This window comes from Sinocyclocheilus anshuiensis, unplaced genomic scaffold (genome assembly GCF_001515605.1).
Source record: "Sinocyclocheilus anshuiensis isolate Anshui unplaced genomic scaffold, SAMN03320099.WGS_v1.1 scaffold152, whole genome shotgun sequence".
In the NCBI taxonomy this organism is placed as follows: domain Eukaryota; kingdom Metazoa; phylum Chordata; class Actinopteri; order Cypriniformes; family Cyprinidae; genus Sinocyclocheilus; species Sinocyclocheilus anshuiensis.
In genome coordinates, this window is record NW_015555781.1 from 1,956,354 (window position 1) to 1,978,431 (window position 22,078).

At 35.9% G+C, this 22,078-nt stretch overlaps 1 protein-coding gene across 1 annotated transcript in view; it reads left to right on the forward strand.

Annotated features, from left to right (window-relative positions):
• The window catches only part of LOC107674694 (protein ELFN1-like), a 116,683-nt gene that overhangs the window by 37,075 nt on the left and 57,530 nt on the right, over positions 1 to 22,078 (forward strand). The window contains exon 2 of the mRNA XM_016468771.1: positions 19,568 to 19,631. The gene's annotated coding sequence lies outside the window, so the exon portion shown is untranslated. The remainder of the gene's footprint in view (positions 1 to 19,567; positions 19,632 to 22,078) is intronic.

Genomic DNA, 22,078 nt, shown 5'->3' on the forward strand with positions numbered 1-22,078 from the left:
AGAGAGAGTCAGATCCTTCACTGTGATCTTGCATCACAAGCAGTCTGGCCAGCACTCAAACCTTATCTAAAGCCATAGTGCCGGAGACTTAACGTTATATTTCACAGCAACCACACATGTAACTCCACTGCATGCGTCTGAAACAGGTCCCGGTCTGTGGTGATTTTATGTAGTGTTGGAGAGACAAGGTATCTGTCACCCTGAGCGCAAGTGTGATGTCGACCAGCGCAAACATGGAAATGTTGAGTGCCGTACTCCGAGTCGCACTCAGGTGCACACAATCTCTGCCACAGCGTGCAATGGCTCGATGAATTATACATTTGGTGCAAAGGAAAACATTTGGATTACTACTCAAGAGCAAAGACAAATACCTTTTAAGTTCCATTTGATATGACTCTCTGAGGGGGAGGCTTTGTGATGAATCCGACAAATGTTGCATTCAAACTACACGTCTGAGGTAGGCCTGTGCACTTTTGTGCTACTGTAAGTACCTCTGAAATGCTCTAGGTTTGGGATGTTTATTCCAGCCTGCAAGACCAGGGTATTTTATGCATTTAACAGTAATTTAACAGATGAGGTTTGTAGTGTAGAAATTGCCAAATGGTGTTTGTAAACCATTTGAATATGCACGCTCGGCACAGGATGCCTGCAAGGGAGCAAAAACCATGTTTTTATTGTGTCATTAGTCTTGTTATACCGATCCAATGAACATGTTATTTTTGTACACACAGACAGAAAATGCATGTATGCAAGAAAATACAGCAAGAAAAAAAAGAAAATATGCAATAATAAAATAGGAATGCACAATATACTGGTACTAAATGGGTTATCGGTCAATATATTTTTTTATACAGCAGATTTTGGGTATATATTGGCCAACATTTAGTATTTAATTTTGCTTGTTTCCCCTGTTTTTAACTTTAGATTACTTTTGCCAATTTTAGAAAATCTCAGAATGAATATTTTGAATTAATTATTTTTTTTTTACATGTATTTTATTTACATTTATAAAATATTGTAGAATTTTAATTTCTGCCATCTCTGCCATTACTGTTCAAAAGATTTGTGTCTGTAAGGTTTTTAAATGTTTTTGAAAAAACTCTCTTATGCTCATCAAAGCTGCATTTATTTGATTAAATGCAGCAAAACAGTAATATTGTGAAATATAAATAAAATGTAGTCCTGTGATGGCAAAGACGAATTTTCAGCATCATTACTCCAGTTATCAGTGTCACACGATCCTTCAGAAATCTAATCAGAAATCAGATTTGGTGATCAAGAAATATTTTGTGTTATTATAAATGTTGAAAACAGTTTTCTTTTTTATCAAAAGAAAGAATTTTGATTTTTTTTTTGGATTAGAAATATTTGTAAATAGTATTAATTTCTTCCAAATAAAAAATAAAAAAAAAAAATAAAAAAAAAAACTACACAAATAAAATAAAATAAAAAATCTTTCTCACCCAAAACTTTTGAATGTTGTGCATTTATGAAATAATGATTGGTTTTGACTGCAATTTTATTATTGATGCAATGCTTGGTAAAAAAAATAAAAATAAATAAATTCGTAACTGCCAGTGTTTGATAAATGGCAGTGAGAAGATAAGACTGTCTAATGACATGTAAATGGTTGTATGTCTTTTTGATAAGCAGGGGGCTTTTGGATGGATATTACACATGTGATTCTGTGCAACAGCTGTCCTACCAGCTTTGAAGAAAAGCACATTTGCTGTGAAATAAGCCCCTTTCATTCACAATCACAGATGCACCGTGTTTCAGCACTCCTCACCACATCACATAACCAACATGGCAAATGAGTAAGCCCTTTTATGTGACTTTGGCTGATAGCTGTTCATTCAGTAATTCTTGCTGTTTAGATTTATGTAATGAATCACTTTGATAATACTAGGCTTTAGAATTATCGGAGAACTGCTAAATCTCATCTGGCGAATGGATTGGGCTTTGGTCTCCTCCAATCGGTATTGCTAGCCGAGATCCTGCGCTCATCAATCTGTTCTGAAGCATTGATTGGCACGTCATTGCCGTAAGATAGTTGGAGCAGTGGATGTGATTGACACGGCGGGAGTCCCTGCTTGGGTGCCGCCTCTGTTGGCATAGTCGCCCTTTTCTAATGAAGAGGACCCAGTGTAGACGCACGTAAACAATACGGCAAGAGAAGAGTGCAAAGCAGGAGGGCAGGAGTGAATGTGCTGTCAACAGGCAAAATATAGACTAGTGTTATTTGTTGGGAGACAAGCTATGCTGCAGCTGAGAAACAATGTGGTGTCTGATGTTTCTAGGCTCATTTCCTGTCTCTCTAATTATGTTTTTTTTTTCTTTTAGATGAGTTTGAAAAGCAAATATCATATGATTTTAATCACCTACCTGTTTAATCATGCTTATGAGTGGCATTACGGTTTGCTAGCAGCACTTTCGCTATTGTTTATGCTATTTACAGCCTTCGCTTTGATGGTAATGTGTTTGAAAAGGGGTCCAATTTTCCACTCAGAAATATTGAATTGATCAAGTTTAATCATGTCAGGGTATTCATTTAAAGATATTACCTCAGAGGAAGTATTTCCATTTCTCTTCAGTCACTCTTGAGGCATATTCTGCCTGACATAGGCTTAATCTACAAGCGTTAATTGCTCATCCTCCTTTTGAAAGTCTGAAAAATTATATTCATTGTGCCACAATCCATTTCAAGTGATTTAAATGATTCGAATGAGAGGAAGTAGCTTAATAGACTGATTGCTGCCAGCAATTACGGTTTATTAAGTCAAACAGAAAATGCACTGGTGAGAGTCAGTGTGCTAGGAATACATAAATGATTATCTAGGAATCATCACCCTGTAATGAATTATACGTAAAAAAAATAAAAAACTGCAGGAAATGTAATGGTTTAAAGGAATAGTAAATTAGCATAATACACTCACCTTCATGGTGTTCCAAACCTGCGTGACTCTGTCAAATACAAAATGAGAAATGTATTCATCGTTCAATTATTCGCAATGGTGACTGCAGATTTTTAAGCTTCAAAATGAATACAAAAGTACCTTAAAAGTATTATTAAAGTGGTCCATATGTCTCATGTGCTGAATTTCATGTCAGTAAACTCAAGAGCCAAATCAGTCTGATTCTTGGATGAATCATTCAGTTCAGTTTTGTGAACTGCATCAACAGATTCATTCAAAAGGTCTGATTCAAAAGATTGATTCATTCCACTTCTCTCATGAGCTCTCATTAAAGAGATATCAAGATATTTAGTGAATAAAGTAAATTTCACACAACAATATTACATTGTAACTTCAGAAGACTTCAAATAGAGTGCACGTCTTGTTGTCTATTTTGTATGATATTTATGGTGCTGCCTCAGTCCATATTCACCTCCATTGTAAAAGAATGGTCCGGATATTCTTCAAAAATTCACCTTTTGTTTTGCACACAACATTTTTTATGAGTGAAATATTGCTTTAATTCTGTGTAACACTCAGTTTGGTATTTGTCTTTAAAATGTGCCCACATTAAAGTGAAGAGCATAAAATCTTATAACAAATTCTCAGTAAACAGTGTCTTCCACAGTATATAAATTATCCGGTTTTGGATGATTAATTTAAACAGAGCTGAACTTCAGTTAACATTGAAATAGGTCTCAGGATTCAAGTTCATTTCAAGTGGGATGTGTCTGTTCGAGTCTGTTTTATATGCACAGACGCAGTGTGTGAGGTCTGCAGTGGTGCTTTATTAACACTGCTGTATGTGCAGCATGCATGTCTGATGGCAGACCGTCTTGCTGAGCTCTCTTTTTCTGAATGTTTGGCTGCGTGTCAGCAATGTGGCTTTATCTGATGCACAAGTGCATTACTAGTTCCTCTAAATCCCTTTAATGAATCAACTGTGGCAAGACCCATCAATACCCAGACGTTGACTAATGCCCTGAGTGCAAACACTCCGCAAGTGAATCTTTCCATTATTGAGTGTTCTCCAAGTAAACGGCCAAAACAGACTGCATGAGACCTGCATGCAATTATCTCAATATCGATTGAGGAATTCCATCAGACTTGGGTGTTTTCTGCTTTTTTAAGTAACATATTTTATTTAGGTGCCAGATTGCATTCTGTCTAAGGACAAGATGCAAAGCTTAAGCGGTCTTTATGTTTGCTCAAGGAAATGTGATTCTGCCTGGATGACCATGGTTTTTATTATGACTCAAGATTCCTCATACCTGTAACTTTATTTCAGGTTATTCTGCTGTGCATAGGCTAAATACACTAACTTCACATTTTGTCTTGAGTTATGGCCAAAGTTGAGCGTTTTTGACTGTGACGTGACCAGTGACAGGCGGCTTTGGCTCAGCTGTGCTGAGATTCAGAGACAATGGAGTGTAAAATTGAAATCAATTAATCAAAATTTTGAAACTTTTTTCCCCACTTTCATTGTTGGTGTGGTTACTTTGTTTTGCCTTTATAGGACAGTATTAAAGACCCCATGAAATCCAATTTGAAGATTTTTGGCTCTTAGTCCATGTCTATTAGCTTTGAGATCATCTATATCAATGGTTTTCAATCTTTTTGGCACAAATTCATATTCGAAGGCCCTCCACCCCATACAGGCTACAATATTTCTAACGTTTCTACTAGAATTATGACATAGCTGCTTGTTTTCAGACTTTTTTTATAAGTAGAAACTGGTAGTATTTATTTATGAAATTAATCAGCTGTGATTCATATTGTGATTTCAAAAATGTCAAGAACTGAATGTTCATCAAAAAGAACAATTGATATTGAGAGGGGAAAAGGAAAGAAATGAGTGCATTTTGCATTTTTGTTTAATGATTTTTCAGATTTTTTAAAATGTAGAATACACTGTAATTAAAAAAAAAAAAAATCTGATAATGTCCTGGCAGAAAATTACCAATACATTTCCATTAAATGTACAGACATTTCCTTCAATCGCAAAACACAACATGATGCTATGCAAAATTCACAATGTGGGTTAAACACCTGTAAAGAAAATCAAAACAGAAATTGCCTCCATATTAACATAGTACATTGGGCCGTGACTTTTTTTTACAGTTAGATATTTTTAAATTTACTAATAGTAATTTATTAATTTAATTACTTTTATATAAACTTGTGGCCCTCCTGGAAATTTGCTATGGCCCCTTAATGGCCCTTAAGGGCTCCATCCACCCATAGTGGCCCATGCAAGAGCGTGATATGTGGCCATGTGTGATTACTGGGGCTTCCATCAGCCATTTAGCTGCACAGGCACAATGTGCTCTGACGGAAACAACCTCACAAGGGGTTTAATTAGCACCCATCGGATGAGATTCAACACCGGCAAATTGATTTTCCACATTTATCAATGGGGAATGTTTTAATGGGCAGGAATTAAAGCATGAAAGAGCTTAGTGAGAGATAGAGAGATAGTGCTCTCTCACGCTCGGCTCTCAGACCCGTAACCTTAGAGATGGAGCATGGGAGAGAGCTGCCTGGTGCACTTATGGGGGAGCATGTACGGCACACATTACGGAAGGTGAGAGTGAGCTTGTTAAGCACACGCTGAAATGCCTTGCTCGGCAGTTTCCCTCACATCATGCCTCCTGCAGGGCAGAGCGAAAGCGGTCTCCTTGCTGAACACGAGTCTGATGATGGGCCATGCCTGTAAACCCGGCCAGGGCTGTGTCCTCTCCCCATGAACAAGTCACAGGTGAGCTACTGAGGATGACCCTGCTCATGTCAAAGCTCGGTTATTATAGGTTTTCATGGAAGCGGCTGCTCTGTGACACTGTCATATTTTACTGTTTAAGCTTCCTGTCATGCAGGATGCCTCCAATAAATGCTTTTAATTTGCAATCTGCACTTTACAGATCTGTTTGTTTACAGATCTGGACTGCATCCCATCGTTTGCTCCTCCCTGACAAGCATGATAAACATTTAGAGGGCATCTGTATGAGAAACTTGATCTGTAGGCCTCCTATCCCGTTCCCTGGCTGTGGACACTCACCCAAAAATGAAAATGTTTTAAAAATGTTTTTTTTTTCAATGAAAATGTTTATTCTGCAGAACACATGAGAATATGTTTTGAAAAATGTGGTTTGCCGGTACAATGAACGTCAATTGGGTATAAGTGTGTAGACTTTTTAAATGTATTTTATTAAAAATATTAATTTAAAAAAATATATTATTTTATATTAATATATTGTTCATTAATATTAATGTTAATTAATAACCATATTAATATTTTAAAGGGATAATTCATTTATTCACCCTGAAGATGTTCCAAATATGACTTTCTTTCTGTTGCAGAACATAAAAGAAGATTTTAAAGAATGTATGGCACACATTACGGAAGGTGAGAGCGAGCTTGACTTCCATTGTATGAACCAAAAAAAAAGAAAAAATACTGAGACATTCTTCAAATTATCTTCTTTTATGCTACACATAAGAAAGCTTTGCAATGACATGAAGGTGTGTAAATGGTGACAGAATATTCATTTTTGGGTGAACTATCACTTCGATCACGTTCACGATCAGGTTCCTGTCTCTTTACAAACAGGCAGCTTGCTAGAACCCTAACCATTCACAATGGTGAATCCTTCCCTCCCTTTCAGAAAACACCCTCATAAATTGCATTTGATTGACAAGATGAACTGCGGTGTTAATCATAAATTCATCAATGGCATGACAAAGTAGTCTTTTGTCAATGCCGGTATGCTCTATTTGTCAGTTGAATGAAGAAAAATGTTTGAAATGTGCGTTTGCTCCACTCACTATCATTTTGTGCGGAAGTTGATATTATGAAATGTCAGCACTAATTCATTCTGGTTGGCTAAAAGACGCTTTTATTGTTCTCCAAAGTTGAGCATTGTGCACTAGAAGCGGATAGAGTAGGGATGTTCAGATCTTATCACGTGAAATATGGACTCAGCAGCACAGTGTTATTCAGTAGAGCTCCAGTGGTCTTCCTCATTGTCTGTGGAATTACTTCAGTCGAATTAGAGTCCAGCCACACTAATGGCCCTGATGACAATACTTATCCCACATCTATTCCTGGCAGGACTCGCCGACTGATTGGACACGCCGCAGGCCTTCATTTCATTCCCAGCCGAAGATTATCACAGCGATTGATCCAGAGCCGTGCAACATGAACAGACGCATTAAGGATTCCAAACCCTCAATCCTTGGTCAAAGGCTGAGGTGTGTTGCCTCTATTGAATGAGACTTTTATGTTGGAAGAAGGGCAGACATTTCTGGCATTTTTCCCTGATAATATATATGGGGTACCTAAGCTGAGAAATGCTTAAGAATATAGAGTGTACAATACACTGAAATAAGAGCAGACTCCAAAATTAACACTTGCAAACTACCAAATGCGAGTATAAACTGTTTTTGGTAGGTAAATTAAGTTTGGCTGTAACATTATCGAGAACTGTATATACACTTGTGGTCAAAAGTTTACATACACCTTGCAGAATTTGCAAAATGTTAATTATTTTACCAAAATAAGAGGGATCATACAAAATTCGCCACAAGACAAAATAATAACTGAATTTATAAAAATGACCCTGTTCAAAAGTTCACATACGCTTGATTCTTAATACTGTGAGCCATTACCAAGATGATCCACGACATGATGGTTGTTCATGAGTCCCTTGCTGGCCCTGAGCAGGTTTTTTTTTTTAAGATTTATTTTTTGGCATTTTTGCCTATATTATGATAGGACAGTGAGTAGATAGGAAAGCAAAAGGGGACAGGATTGGAAAAGGTCCACAAGCCGGGACTCAAACTCAGGATGCCCAAAGCTCAATGGCGCTATGTGCTGCCCATGGGGCTATCAGTGCTGTCTTGTCCTGAGCAGTTAAACTGCCCACTGTTCTTCAGAAAAATCCTCCTGGTCCTGCAAATTCTTTGGTTTTCATCTTTTGTATATTTGAACCCTTTTCCAGCAGTGACTATAAGAGTGACTGTTTGAGATCCATCTTTTCATGCTGACAACTGAGGGATTTTTATTTTAATTTTTTCCATGCTTCTAGAAGACAAAATAAGTACAATTTACCCTGATCTTTAAATTCAAAAATGCAAATTTTCAAATTTTCACATTTAAATTTTCACCCCCCCGGCATTTAACACATTGTGTTGCCTTCTGGAACATCATTTGTCATGCTGTTTTTTTTTTTTTTACTTTCTATTTGTCAAAGAATGTAAATGTGCCAACAAAAATATTAAGCAGCACAGGTGTTGTCAACATTGATAATACCAATAAATATTTCTAGAGCAGCAAATCAGCATATTAAAATGATTTCTGAAGGATCATGTGACTGGAGTAAGCTTTGCATCACAGGAATAAATTACATTTTAAAAAATGTCAATAGAAAATATTTTATTTTAGATTTTATAATTTTTATCTGCTACAGGAAGGTTTGCCAAAGGGTTAACTTTATACCTTTGATAAGAGAATCATATTCTGATAACAGTAGCTAAATTTAACAGCGACTGCAGTTCATGTGTACAAACAAGTTTAAAGAAGGGGGTCTATTTTTGGCTATTACAGTAGTAAGCTCATTGTTCCTGGCTACTTGAGCTGTGTGAAAGGCAGGTTCCTTCAGGACTCAGGATAATTAGTTCCACTTTTGTCTCCTATTAGACTCCAAAGTGCTGCACTTCTCTCTTTCAGAACTGTAAGGGGAGATTACACAGGAAATTAATCTTCTACATAGCACAATAAAAAATATGATACAAGTCCATGTTTAATTAATAGCTAGCTGAACATCAAAAGTTGTTTTGATCAAAAAATAGATATATCAGCAAACTGTGCACGCTCACACATTTATTAGGGAAACTGTTGATCTTTCAAGCCCTGTTTTTATGAGTGTCTGTTTTTAGTACGCACCATCTTATCAAAACAGTGAATGTATTACTAGTTAATTAAAGCACGCTTGCAGCGCACTCACCTATAGCTAGCAGAATGTCCAAGTGAATTGTCCTCGTTCCTGAAAGAATCTCTTTATATATTAACTATGAGCAGTCTTGCCTTGCCATGCTCCAGTAAACAATCCTAGATTACTTACTTATCATGAACTCAATACATTTCATAGCTCTATATCCTCTGAAAAGACAATGCTCACAGCCATAACCGAAGCCGAAGCCGAAGCCAAGAAACGCTTATGATGAATGGGCCTGTTCGTCCTTCCACCCTACATACTCAGTATAATAACTAATTGCTGTCTGTGTCACTCAAGATATCTTCCATAGATTAAGCACAAAAGTCATTACATTGCTTTAGTTAGCTCTGTAAGAGCTCCGTCATTTTATAATCCTTGAGAGCAAGAATAGAAGGGTCGTACATTAATCTCATTTTCACAAAGCTGTAATTCGGGCCGTCCTTTGGAATACATTACAATTCCGACACAAATCTTCCCCATAAAAGCGACCTGATAAATGAATGATTTCCCTCGAGCAAGGTGCACCACAAAACCATCTAGATGAGCCACAATAATGGCTTCCTCTGCATTCCAAAACACAACGCTTACTCTTTCTTTACACAGACGTGCACGTCTTGCATGCCATTAAAGTGGCTGTGACAAAAGAACGCGATGTCTTCAAGCTGCCATTGCGAAACTGTAATGTGCTTTTATAGGGCAGATGCTAAGTGTACATCTTTTAAGTGGTGTTGCGTCGAGTTTGACATTTGTAATATTGACAGGTGGAGGCGTTAACTTTACATAACGGAGAACCTTGTGGAATGACAAACTTTAAGACAAAATGGATGTTTCACGTGTATTTATATTACATTTTGTTCTGGATTGGAAGCTAATGTGGATAAACGTGTTGAAACTTAGATTAAAAAACAATAATACTGTGGAGTGCAGCTAAAAAGTAATGCACAAAATAAATGAATGACACCTTAAAATCGAAAAATGGATGAAAAGAAATACAAAAGGAAAAACTATTTGAAAATTGCTTTGGGTAACAAAATGTAACAATATAAGCTGACTTAAAGAAGCAGTTAGTGCAGGTGTTGATATAATCATTCTTTTCATTTATTCTCATGTGTACGCCAGGCTATTTTGTCTCTTACAATAGAAATAATCTTCAGACTTTCTTGTTTCTCTTTGAAATTATGTTGTATATATTACATTTAGGAAAACTGCCAGAGCAGATGTATATTTTTTGCTCCACCCTGAATAGTCAGGATATTTATTTATTTATTTTTAGTTTTCTTTTATAATGTCTGTACTTTATACAATTTATAACAATTTCCTTGGTTTTCGGCAATAGATCAAAATGCCAGAAATAGATCAAATGCCGTCTGTATTCTTTATGGGCTGTGATGAATCAATTAGCATAGTGGATATCGAAAACCTGGTGAGTCAACATGGAAATAGCCCCCCATAAGACGCCATTTTCAATAATCAAATGTGTACATCTGCTATGAGTAATACTCAGCTGCAGTAGGTCTGCCTCCGTATTTTGTGTCTGATGAACTACAAATAACAAGAGAGGAAATCTATTGCAGCATATGGCTGTATATCCTGCATGATACATCACAATTACGCTGATGCTCCATCCGGCCCTCAGAGGCCAATTAGAATATCCAGAGCACGATGTCAGACATCATTGGTATTTTGAGACAGATTGCACCGTGCTAAAACATTCCTTCTCTCTCTTATTAGAACATATGACCACTTCTGTGTGTAGTCAGGTTTCATTTTCAACAGTAATTCCTAAACTCATACAGATGGATGATTATGACTCTGGGCCAATGTGTGATGTAATGATCTCACTCTCGCGGAACCGGACCCCAGCAAGAGGTCTGGTCCACATTGCAGCTTATTCTGGCCAAGAACCGCACATTTAGACAGGAAGAGTGTTTCTGAGCGAAATGTAAAGTGACCAGTCACATTTTTTGTTTTGTTTTGTGTGCTGTTTAGCAGAAGGTTTGTAGTGGTAACACTTTATTTTAAGGACTAATTCTCACTAATAACTAGCAGGCATATTACTAGCATATTGGCTGTTTATTAGTACTTATAAAGCACATATTAATGCCTTATTCTGCATGACCATATTTTAGATCCCTTAATCCTGCCCCATACCTAAACTAAACAACTATCTTACTAACTATTAATAAGCAGAAAATTAGGAGTTTATTGAGGCAAAATTGTAGTTAATAGTAAGAATTGGACCTTAAAATAAAGTCTGACCGAAACAAGTTTTGACCACAATATACATGTAGGTCTGAATGATATGGCCACAAGTATTATCATAATGATTTTTTTATATCATTCAATATTGATATTTATCACAATATTAATTCCATACCATTAATAAAGGAAATGAATTCTACGTGTTTGTTAAACCTCAAGAATGAATCCTTTTCAACTTTTTCTTTCTCTCTCTCTCTCTCTCTCTCTCTCTCTCTCTCTTTCTTTCTTTCTTTCTTTCTTTATTATTTATTATTTTACTTTTTCTGCAGAAAACACCAGAAAGAAAACAAAAATAAAAAATAGAACTGAATATGACCCTGCCGTGAAAACCCAGCTAAAGTAATTTTTTTGTGATTTACGGTTTTCTACATAAAATCATCCTTCATAAAGATGTAGAACATTCTGTGAAAATATAACCTTTATATCTTTAATATTGACTGAGTAAGGCCATGTCAAAGATTGGTTGAAATCAAACTTTGATGCTTGTTATCTCATAATTAGATTTTGAGACTTTAGCCTGGATTTCACAGACAGGGTCACATATAGTTCTTAATCTTGATCTTAACTGCTTCTTTAATTAATGCAACGAATTATATTTTGCATGCTGTAATATGCACACAGCATTTAAAAATAACTTGATGTCCTTGATGCTCTGATAAATCTCATGTATAATAATCATAGATTTAGTGTGAATAGTGTAAGTCTTTTACGGTAAAAATTCTCTATGAGAAAATGCCCGAGTAGATGTTGCCCAGACTGAACTCATGTTGGTTTTGTGCCAACACTGAGGGTATGTAAAGGCATCCCTGGTAAAAATAAATTCAGAAAGGCAGTTCTGTAGCAAAATTATGGCTATTTGGAGGTCGAACGGTTCAAGCTTTACTCTCTCCTCATCTCACTATAGAAGGATACGAACAGTGTGGCTTTTACTTTTCTTCCTCCAGGCCAAACAGAGACAGATTCACTCAGATGTGAAATCACGTTTACAGAGGTTTCCTCAGTTTTTTCTTCTTCTTCTCTGTCTCCTACTGCTGCCAGTCCACAACATGAGGAAGTGTGCAATGTAGTCAGACTGGCTTTTATTATAATTCTCTTGATGGCTTTTGTGCGTGTGTTCCCATGTGTGTGGGATTGATATCTCTTTGAGTGACAACACAGTATCACGATGCCTTTTTTCCTTTCCAATTAAATTCACATTTATTAGATGGTCAAAATATTTCCTGTGTTACTCGATCACTGTCATATACAAACTGCTTCTTTTAGACTCTCTTACAGTGGCGTTCTCCCTACAGATCTGCAGCAGAAGCCATACTCAAACATGGGCTCGTGCATCAGTAGGTACCACCACGGAGCATTAAAGGGATTCTCAGAAATGCTCAAGAGATGAGCTGCGTGACTTTTCCGTCTTAAAATAACCTGAAAATCAGCATTAGGGGCAGCCACTAGAGGAAGCCCCATCAGTCCTCACCAACGGCATCCTTTCATTCAAACCCCCATCATCCTCTGACACTTGCACACGCTGTGCGGCTTCAAAGTCACAACCCTTCTCTGATTATTCTCTCTGCTCTTGGCCCTCGTGGCAAAGGATTCACTCTCTTTCACCCTTATTAAGCTAATATTGTTGCAGGTTCTTTTTTTACTTGTAGTCCATTTAATTTATTTTATTTGTTATTAAAAAAATATATCAAATGAAATATTTATATTTGACAAATTTGAGAGGTTCAGTGGTGATGGAATGAGGAATAATTCTAGGGGTTTAATTCTGAGGGGTTTATTTCACAACAATAACTGACTGAATGTACATTTTATCCCTCTTATTGCAGAAGTACTTACCAAATAAGTAGCTACTGTACATGGACATAAAATATTGATATTAGTTAAAATAATGTTATTATATTTTATTTCACTTGTAAATAGCTTAGAGTCTTAATTAAGAAAAACAAATCCATTACAGTGTAGAAAAGCAATCGGTTAGAAAAGCAAACTGTTAGAAAAGCAAACAATAAAAAAACAAACATTGCAACATCAATTTAGAAGTTATTATTAATCTGCAAACCAAGCTACTTTTCTATATACCTTATTTTTAATGTAAGAGTGGACGTGGCCATTTCTAAGGTTAATTTGTAAAGAAAGAGTTCTGTAGATCTTAATGATAAAATGATCTTAATTACAATAATCAAATGGACCATATGTACCGTTGCTACTTCCTTGCACATATAGATGGTTTTTTTTTTTTTTTGGCTTTGTTTGCCTTTGTTTGTACAGGAAAACATTATTTTGCTCGTTCTTACTGATTTGTACTGAGAGCAAGATAATTAATATCTTTAGACTTTTTTCAGTTGTTTTGGTGTATGCAAACAGACGTTCTGTATATTTCATAATAACCACATGCAGAGTTCAGCATCGCTGGAATGAGTCAATAAAGCCCAGCTGACAGTATAGTTCCTCTCTGTTGTTTGGGTTTGCCTAACTCCTTTTGGTAACAAATAGACTGACACACACTGAAAATAAAAAGGCCTTGTCAGTTCGCTCCAAACAAATATGTCCTTCATATTTTTTCTCTCTCTTTTTCTTCTTTCATTCCTACACTGCTTCAGTCTTCTTTAGTCCCATGCTCGTTTTACCTTGGAACAAGGCCCTGCTTGTACCTGTGAGGATGAATAGAGGAAAAAAGTATCTTTTAATCCAAGACTGCTCTGTTGCAGAGAGCAAGTGCTAAAGAGAGCATTAGACCAGTGCAGTTTCTGAACATAAAACATGTAATTTTGCATCTACCCAGGGAGTTCCAGACCGTAGGAACAGTTCCAAAGGTCAGGAGCACCAGGATGCCGAGGATAATGAGATTATATTGAAATCATCCAAAAGTCTGTGAGTAATGCTTATACACCAGGGAAAATCCCTTTAAGAGGTTTATGTGCTTTATTACAGTTGGCATCAGTGATACATATTATAAATGTCGTAAATGTTAAGAAACATAAATCATTTAGCTCTGTATCTTTGTGGGATGGGATTTGTTGTGGAGTTTGCTTATTGGATAACATGCAATTAATGAACGTTTCTATTACCAGTATTGATTAATGAAATCAATGGCTGTTGTCTGCAGTAAACACATCCTTACTCTTCTAATGAAGGCAATCGGTTCAAATATTTAACCCGAGGGTGCTCCCATTTTGCATTTCAAAAGACCCAGGTCTCGGAAGACGTGCAATGACCGTGTTGTTGTTTTTTTTATCTGAAGCAGCTGCGGCAAAGCCAAAGTGGACCATGGCGGGGCTATTTTTGCCCACATACCCATGTGTAGCCTCCTTTACTTGTCAGCAGCTGAGCAGAGGCTATCAATCAGAGCTGAGTGGCAGTAGGATGCATGGGCCGCTGTGGAGCTCGTGGTTAGTGTGCCGGTGATATCCTCCTCAGGACCATATGGGGTCTGATCTCCTGTGGGCTCATCCGTGGGCACATCCTTGGCTCTCCCTGTCATACTTACATCACATATAGGTCAGGGTCTTGTCACAACGGCGATGTTCACACTGCAAGTCTTAGTACTTCATTATTTTTTTTATTATTATTTTTTTTTATGTCTACTTTTGCCTGCATTCCGAACATTTAATATGGTCATGAAGAAAAAAGTTGTTGACAATATTTCAGCAATCATGTCTTGTGTTTTCTATCAGCTGTTAAGAATTGGAACACTTTGATTCACTTTGATTCATTAAGACAGTTCACTTATGCACTGAATAGTTTCCAGTGGTTTCTCACATTGAATTTCTCACATTGAAGCTTTATAAGACAGAAAACAAAAAGAGTTCTAGATGAGGTTAATATAATCCATTTTAAGAAACAAAGGCCTGGTTTCACAGACAGGGCTTAGACTAAGCCAGGCCATAGTTCAAGTAGGACATTTAAGTAATTTTTATAAACATGCCTTAGAAAAAAAAAAAAACATTCCTGGTGTGCATCTTGAGACAAAAGAAGGGCACTGACATATTTTAAGATCAATCAGTGCAAGTTTCTTTCAGTTGAAACAGCTCAGACTTAAGCCTTGTCTGTGAAACCGGGGGAAAATGTCTTCTATCATTTGTCAGCAATAAAGCAGATCTTTATTGCGGATTCAGCTTGTGAATGACTACACTGCAGGTAAAAAAAAAATTACTGATATCCTTATATCCATAACATTATTAAATAATAATAATAATAATAATAAAATATTTAAAAAAAAAATTGATAGGGGGCCTGATAAATGATAAACGTCCTTGAAGTGGCAAAACATTCTAAGTGGTTTGTGCTGTTCACATGGATATGGGAGAAAGTAAATAAATAAAATCAATCAATCAATAACAAAAAATACAAAAAATATAAAACAGATTTATTCCACTTTTGCCTGCAGTCTGACTGTATCCAGCTATGCACATGAGGTGTGTGTTCAAGATGGCCATGAAGAAAAAAGTGTCCTGTGAGGTGATATATAAAATGCTTTTGTTTCTGAATTTCATTTTGTTTGTTTGTTTGTTTATTTATTTATTTTGTATATAAGCACTCTGTGATCTATGCTTGATTAATTAAACTACATTATATTCCATGCAGTTTGTGCATATGGCTGTAGGCATTTTACAAGTTTAGAAGTCACATTTGGAGCTCCTCTTGGTTCCCACATAGGAAATGGCAAGGATGCTGGGGTTGTTGAGAGGGGCCACAGTTTGGGTTAAAGGTAGCATACACCAGGGCAGCTGCAAAATCTGCCCTGCCAAGGACGCAGTGCTTCCAAAGCCTGCTCTGTGCCATTAAATGGGTCATTGACCAGCTAAATGGAGTCATTATGATGAGTAACTAAAAGAATAGCACCCAAATCCATGAACCTCGTCTCTGCGGAGCTCTGGGTTCCGCCGCTTTTGAGGTTTCACAGGCTTTTGCTGTATAAAAGCTGCCTGAGACCGACCTCTTTCAGGGGTATGCAAATGATGCCCTGACCAGCTAATCATACCACATCAACAGTCCCCTGCTTTATTGACAGTTGCAGTGCTTGATATTTTCATGTGAAATTCTATTTTTTAAATTTTTTTAGCTAACTGTGTTAATGCTAGCAGGCTTGATATTAGCAAACGAAAGCTAATCATAGGTGGAAGAGTCAGGAACTCTGAAATGATTGTATTTAGGTATTTACAGTAAGTGTTTATAATATTGATTATTATAAGTGATTGTATAGTGTAACAACAATAAAAGCTGGTGGCTAATCACAATTGCTTATGCTAGACATTTAAATCCAATATGTTTTAGTACCCTTGCACTGCTAGATATATAAGAATTCGTGAAGTGTGAAATGTGAGTCAACAAGTCAACTAATAAGTATAAAGTACTAATTAAAAGCAGCACAAACATCATTTGTAATGCTTATTAGTGCTGTGTTATTGAGAAATGGTATACATAAATATATATTTACAGGATATTTACAGACTCAAGAATACAAAATAACTGTTGATTTTACTGTTTTAATGGTCATTCTCTTATAAAAAAGAAGTACACTTAAGTGTACTTTTGAAATGAGTAATAATTACAGAAATAATGTACTTTAAACAAATAAACTTAGATGCAAACAGAATTAAACTTTTTACGACACTTAATTGCATGTTAATTCCAATTAAATGAAAATAAAATACAATTATTTAAATTTACATTAAATGCAATTAGCTGAACTTTAGAGTGTTTTTTTGACCCATTAAGTAAGGATTTTTTTTTTTTGTTATTTTATAATTACTCTTTTCTTTGAATTAATACCTGTACTGCGAAAAAATTTAAAAAAGTTAACAGTTAAAATTATATTCAAATTCTTTACATATGCTTTAGTATACTCAAAATAAGTGTACTTTAAAGTATGACAAAAGATCAAAACATTATTAAAAATGCACTTTAAGGTAAAACATTTAATGTGACATTATAACAAGGTGCACTTTTTAAAAGTGCACTTACATGTGTTAATAAACATAGTCATGAAAGTGTACTCTCTTTATATACACATAAATGGCCTTACTATTATATTCACTCATCTTCATTTTCTGTGTCATAATGTCATTCAGATTGACGTCACATTAAGAATGAATTTCTGACTGTTATTCTGAATTAAAGCACTGGTTCAAGTCTTCTCAGCAGAACAGCGTGAAAACTCTGTAATGCAAATTATGATTACAGACCTATTCAAATTCCTGGGTACTCATATTTACAGCATTTTAAACTCAACACAGACCTCCTCATCAGAAAGGCACATCAAAGACATCCTCAGACGGATTCAGTCAGCATCTTCTAGTCCAATTTTACTCTGCTGTTGTGAAAAGGATTCTGACATTGTCCATCAGTGTGTGGAATGGCAGTGCTGACTTCCTAACCACAAAAAAAACTAACAAAAAAACGCCAGGAATCGTCACTATAGCCTCAAAGGTCACAGGCACTGATCTTCCCTCAGCCAAATCCCTGCACCTCCAACACACTGCACAAATACTGAAAAGCCCCCATCTCACCCAGAACACAACTTGTTTCTGCTGCTCCCCTCAGGCAGATGCTGGAGACCACCATCAGGCGAAACATTCCCATTAAAAAACAAGCTGTCAGACTGCTCAATAAACATTTGTACAGTAACTCTATTACTCCTCTGATACATGCTGTGGTCCATGTTTACTTTGCACATCAATGGTGTCATACACTTTGAGGAATATTTAAATTGCCACGCTGAAATCAGACGTATCTATCTGTTAATCAGATTGCGTATTGTATATTGTACATTACACATTAAATACAGTAATGCCAGAGTTATTTTTGTAGCATTTATAATGCTATTATAATATTTATTAATATTTTGAAGTATATTTTATTGTTATATTTTCAGTTTTCATTTTAATTTTTGTAGTTTAGTAATCAATTTTAGTAACTGTATTATGTGCTTTTGTCAGTTATATATATATATATATATTTTTATATTTCTGTTAACTTCAACTTAATTTCAGTTTTTGTTTTAGTCATTTTAGTTACTCAACTTAAACTTAAATATTCAGCTTTACCAAAAAGATTTTTAATTATAGTGTTTATTCATATTTTGAATTATATTCATAACTATATTCATAGTATATCTATATAGTATATTTATATTTATAGTTTTCTTTTTAAGTATAATAAATAATAATTTTATTATGTGCTTTTGTCAGTTATATTAGTTTTAGTTTTTTTATTTATTTATATTACCATTAATTTATTTATTTTTATTTAAGTTTTGTTTTAGTACTTATTTATTTCAGTTACATGCCAAGGCAACATTTCTAATTTTCGTTTTACCGTTTTTCGTCTAATATTTATGTTTTAATTTATGTCAGGTTTAACAACAATGATTTTGAATAGTTTTAGTTTTAGTTAACAATGCATACTTGCATATTATGTCACCTTGGAATTATAAGCTTCTGTCTGCATTCTGAGCAGTTTCGAGATATTGAGCTTCAAAGTTTCTGCATTCCATATAGTGATATGGGGAACAAGTCTCTTTCATACATCAGTCCCAACAACATCACATCATGTAAATAAGTTGTCACAGAATAAGTGTGAATATGTGAATTTTTGACAAAAATGGCAGATGGAACCTTATAATCCCAAGGTAACGATTAGCATTCTGTCTCTTGTTTGTCTTGAAGCTGTACCTAAATTGTACTTGTACTCAGGCTACTGTCTCATTCTGTTCTAATATAATACCCGTTGAAATCTAAAACTCAAACCTTATTCCTGTAGACTGTTTTCCCATTTCCGTAGCTAATTGTCTTTTTGTTAGAATCTTTACATTGCTGTGCCGAACATTCATTAGGACGCTGGGTGGATGTGCAAGGAGCTCTCAGAAAAAGACATACTGAATTAATGGAGTGTTAATAATCTCTAACTCATTAGTGTCATCTTATTTGCATAGCATATCATTGCATCTTTTGAGCAGTGAATATTAATTTCTAAAGGCATGAAGTATTGCAAGATATAAATAGAGGAATTATCCATGGGTAAACCACCCATCATAAAAAAGTCAAAGCACTGAAAAGCTGCTATGTGATATTGTCTCATATGCTCATATGCTTCTTTTTAGGCAAGTCAGGAGATATAGCACTAATAGGCTAGGACATTCATGGCTGCTTGACTATTAATATTAATTTATTTTTTGTCAGTTTAAAAAGGTTATTAAATGCTTTGCATAATGAAAGTTCATCTCACTTGTTGCATTTTTGTTTTGATGTCTAAGGCAAAGTCATTGCTCGTACACATTCTAATGTGCAAAGTGACGTCACTCCTGTGTGTATGTGAATGTGAAAATGAGCCTCTAATTAGTTTTCTCCTTTTCTCTTACAGGGACAGGCCAGCTACTGATGGTGGATCTCAGACATGCATGTGATCACTAGACAGTTTAACCGGGGTAAGTCCTCTTTGGAATGCCTCCATGACCTGAATAGTGGCACGGTGAGAGGCTGCTCTAAAGCCCCAGTGTCCTCCTCTCTGATTGGATCCGCCCCTTTTTAAACTGCCACTGTGAGCGTTAAGACTTCACATTCAGTTATCGCTCTGATTTCTGTAGAAGCTTTCAGACACTGAATGAACATATACCCATGTTTGAAGTATGATAACATATGATTTCAGTTTGTTTCTCCTTCAGTTGTAGTTCTGTCTGCTGGTCAAATTAAATTAGTTACATAATGTTCTGAGTAAATAAGCAAAATAATTGCATAAATCAGTGTTTGCCTAGACAAACCTTCAAGTGACTGTGATTCAAAGACATTACATTATTGTGGCAGATGAGTACAGCATTGAATAGACATTACAAAAAGTGGCTTTGGAGTCAGTCTGCTGTTTGTTTTATTTCCGTATCACTGAATATCAGTCTATCAGTCACCTAATATCCACAGAAATCAATGTTGCAACCAAGTTTGTTGTTTATTCCAGGGTAGACTAGGGGTTGTTCACACAGGATGTGTTCTTGGACTATTTTTTAATTGTTTGCCTATGCATACATGGCTGTTGGTGCACATCATACTGTTTTTCAGTGTCTAGGACCATTGACTCCATGTTTTTAAGACGCCGTGTCAAGTTAAAATGAGTTTAATTCTGTTTTGTTCTGTTGACTGCTTTACATTTTGGTGGTACTTCATGCTTCAATTGCTCTGATGGTAGGAAAATTGATTATTACAAAATGTACAAATGGGGCAGGGGTCATTAATTAATTAAATATCATTAATTGTTCCAAATTGATGTGCTAAATTGACAGCCGTAATCATTTAATTTATTAAGACTTGTAAAAGAACAATTGATGATAATTATTATTATTATTTTTATTTTTTTGGTCAAAAGCTTCAAAAAAGCACCTGGATATAACGTGTCATGCTGTTTAAAAATTCATGATTTTCAAAAGATAAAGGCTATCATCAGACCTTTCAGTGCCTCATAAAAAGTTAAAAATAAACGAGTGCCATGATAGTATTCCAAAGCCACATAGAGGACCTTGAAAGTCTCAGATCTATTTTCATTCATGTTTTAATCATCTTTGTCAGTTACACTTTAATTATAATCACAGGCTGGATCTACAGCTGACAGCCTCTGTCCTCGTCTAGAGATCGATGACGTGGATGTCTACAGAAACCATTATGACAACTTAATTTTAGTAAGAACTGGCCGATCCTTTGATGTGTCCTTATAAATCACATTAAGTGGCAAATATGAAAGAGCTTTAATATTTGATCATAGTGAATGGCTCAGGCAGTTTAATTTGCTTAGTTCTTATGGATGTTCCTCTAGACACCATTCACTTGCACCGTTTTGCCTCCAAGGCTATTTTCTGACAGCAGCAGCCACGTGTGTTGCCTTCTTGCATGAATCTGTCCGTTGAGTCTTGGTGCATTCATTCTAGTTCACACTGGCTGATGCAACCCAGACTGTCAGTGGGGCAATGCCAAAGAGATTAGATGCTGCTTTACTCTGCTTGTCTTCACAGGGGAGAGAAATGAGCGTGGACAATCCTCCAAATATGCACCAATTCATTAGCAGCCTTCCATTCTCTATACTGCTTATCCTTTGTAGGGCTGCGGGACAATTAATTAAACATGTAAATGAATGAGAACAATGCAAATACTTGAAATAATATTCCAGGTTCAGTACAAGTTAAGCTCAGTCAACAGCATTTGTGGCATAATGTTATTTACCACAAAAAGTCATTTAGACTTATTCTGTTTCTTAAAAAAAAAAAATATATATATATGGGGCTCCTCTTACGGTTCTACGTAGCACCATTTGAGAGGTGAAGTGGTACCCCTATGATTACGAGCCAATGAACCACTTTTAGTGCTATTTAGCAGCATTGTTTTAGAGTGCATGTATATATATATATAAAATATGAGATTATACATCCATAGCAAGTGCCTCACTGTAATCGAGGTCTTTGCTTTTTTTTTAAGAAAAAATGAAGGGAGAAATCAGAATTATTTATTTCATTAATCATTATGCCTGAAATACTGTTGAAAATTAACTTAATATTTATTTACATTTTAAGGAAACTGTCACGGTGCGTGCGGGGAGATGAAGCGAGGACTCATGTGCAGGAGAAATGGTTATTTTAGTAAAAAATGAAATGAAAACAAACTCAAACCACCCCGAGGGGGAAAAACAGACAGGCAGGCCTAAAGCTGCATCACATGCAAACACGAAACACACACAATGAGAAATGACGGATCAGCACAGGATGACAGACACCAGGAGAATAAATAGGAACCAAATGAGGAGGCTAACGAGGGAGACACAGGTGGAGCAACTTAAACAATAACGAGGTAACAAGATGGGAGGGGCAAGACAATAGACAGGAGAGAGCACATGGCA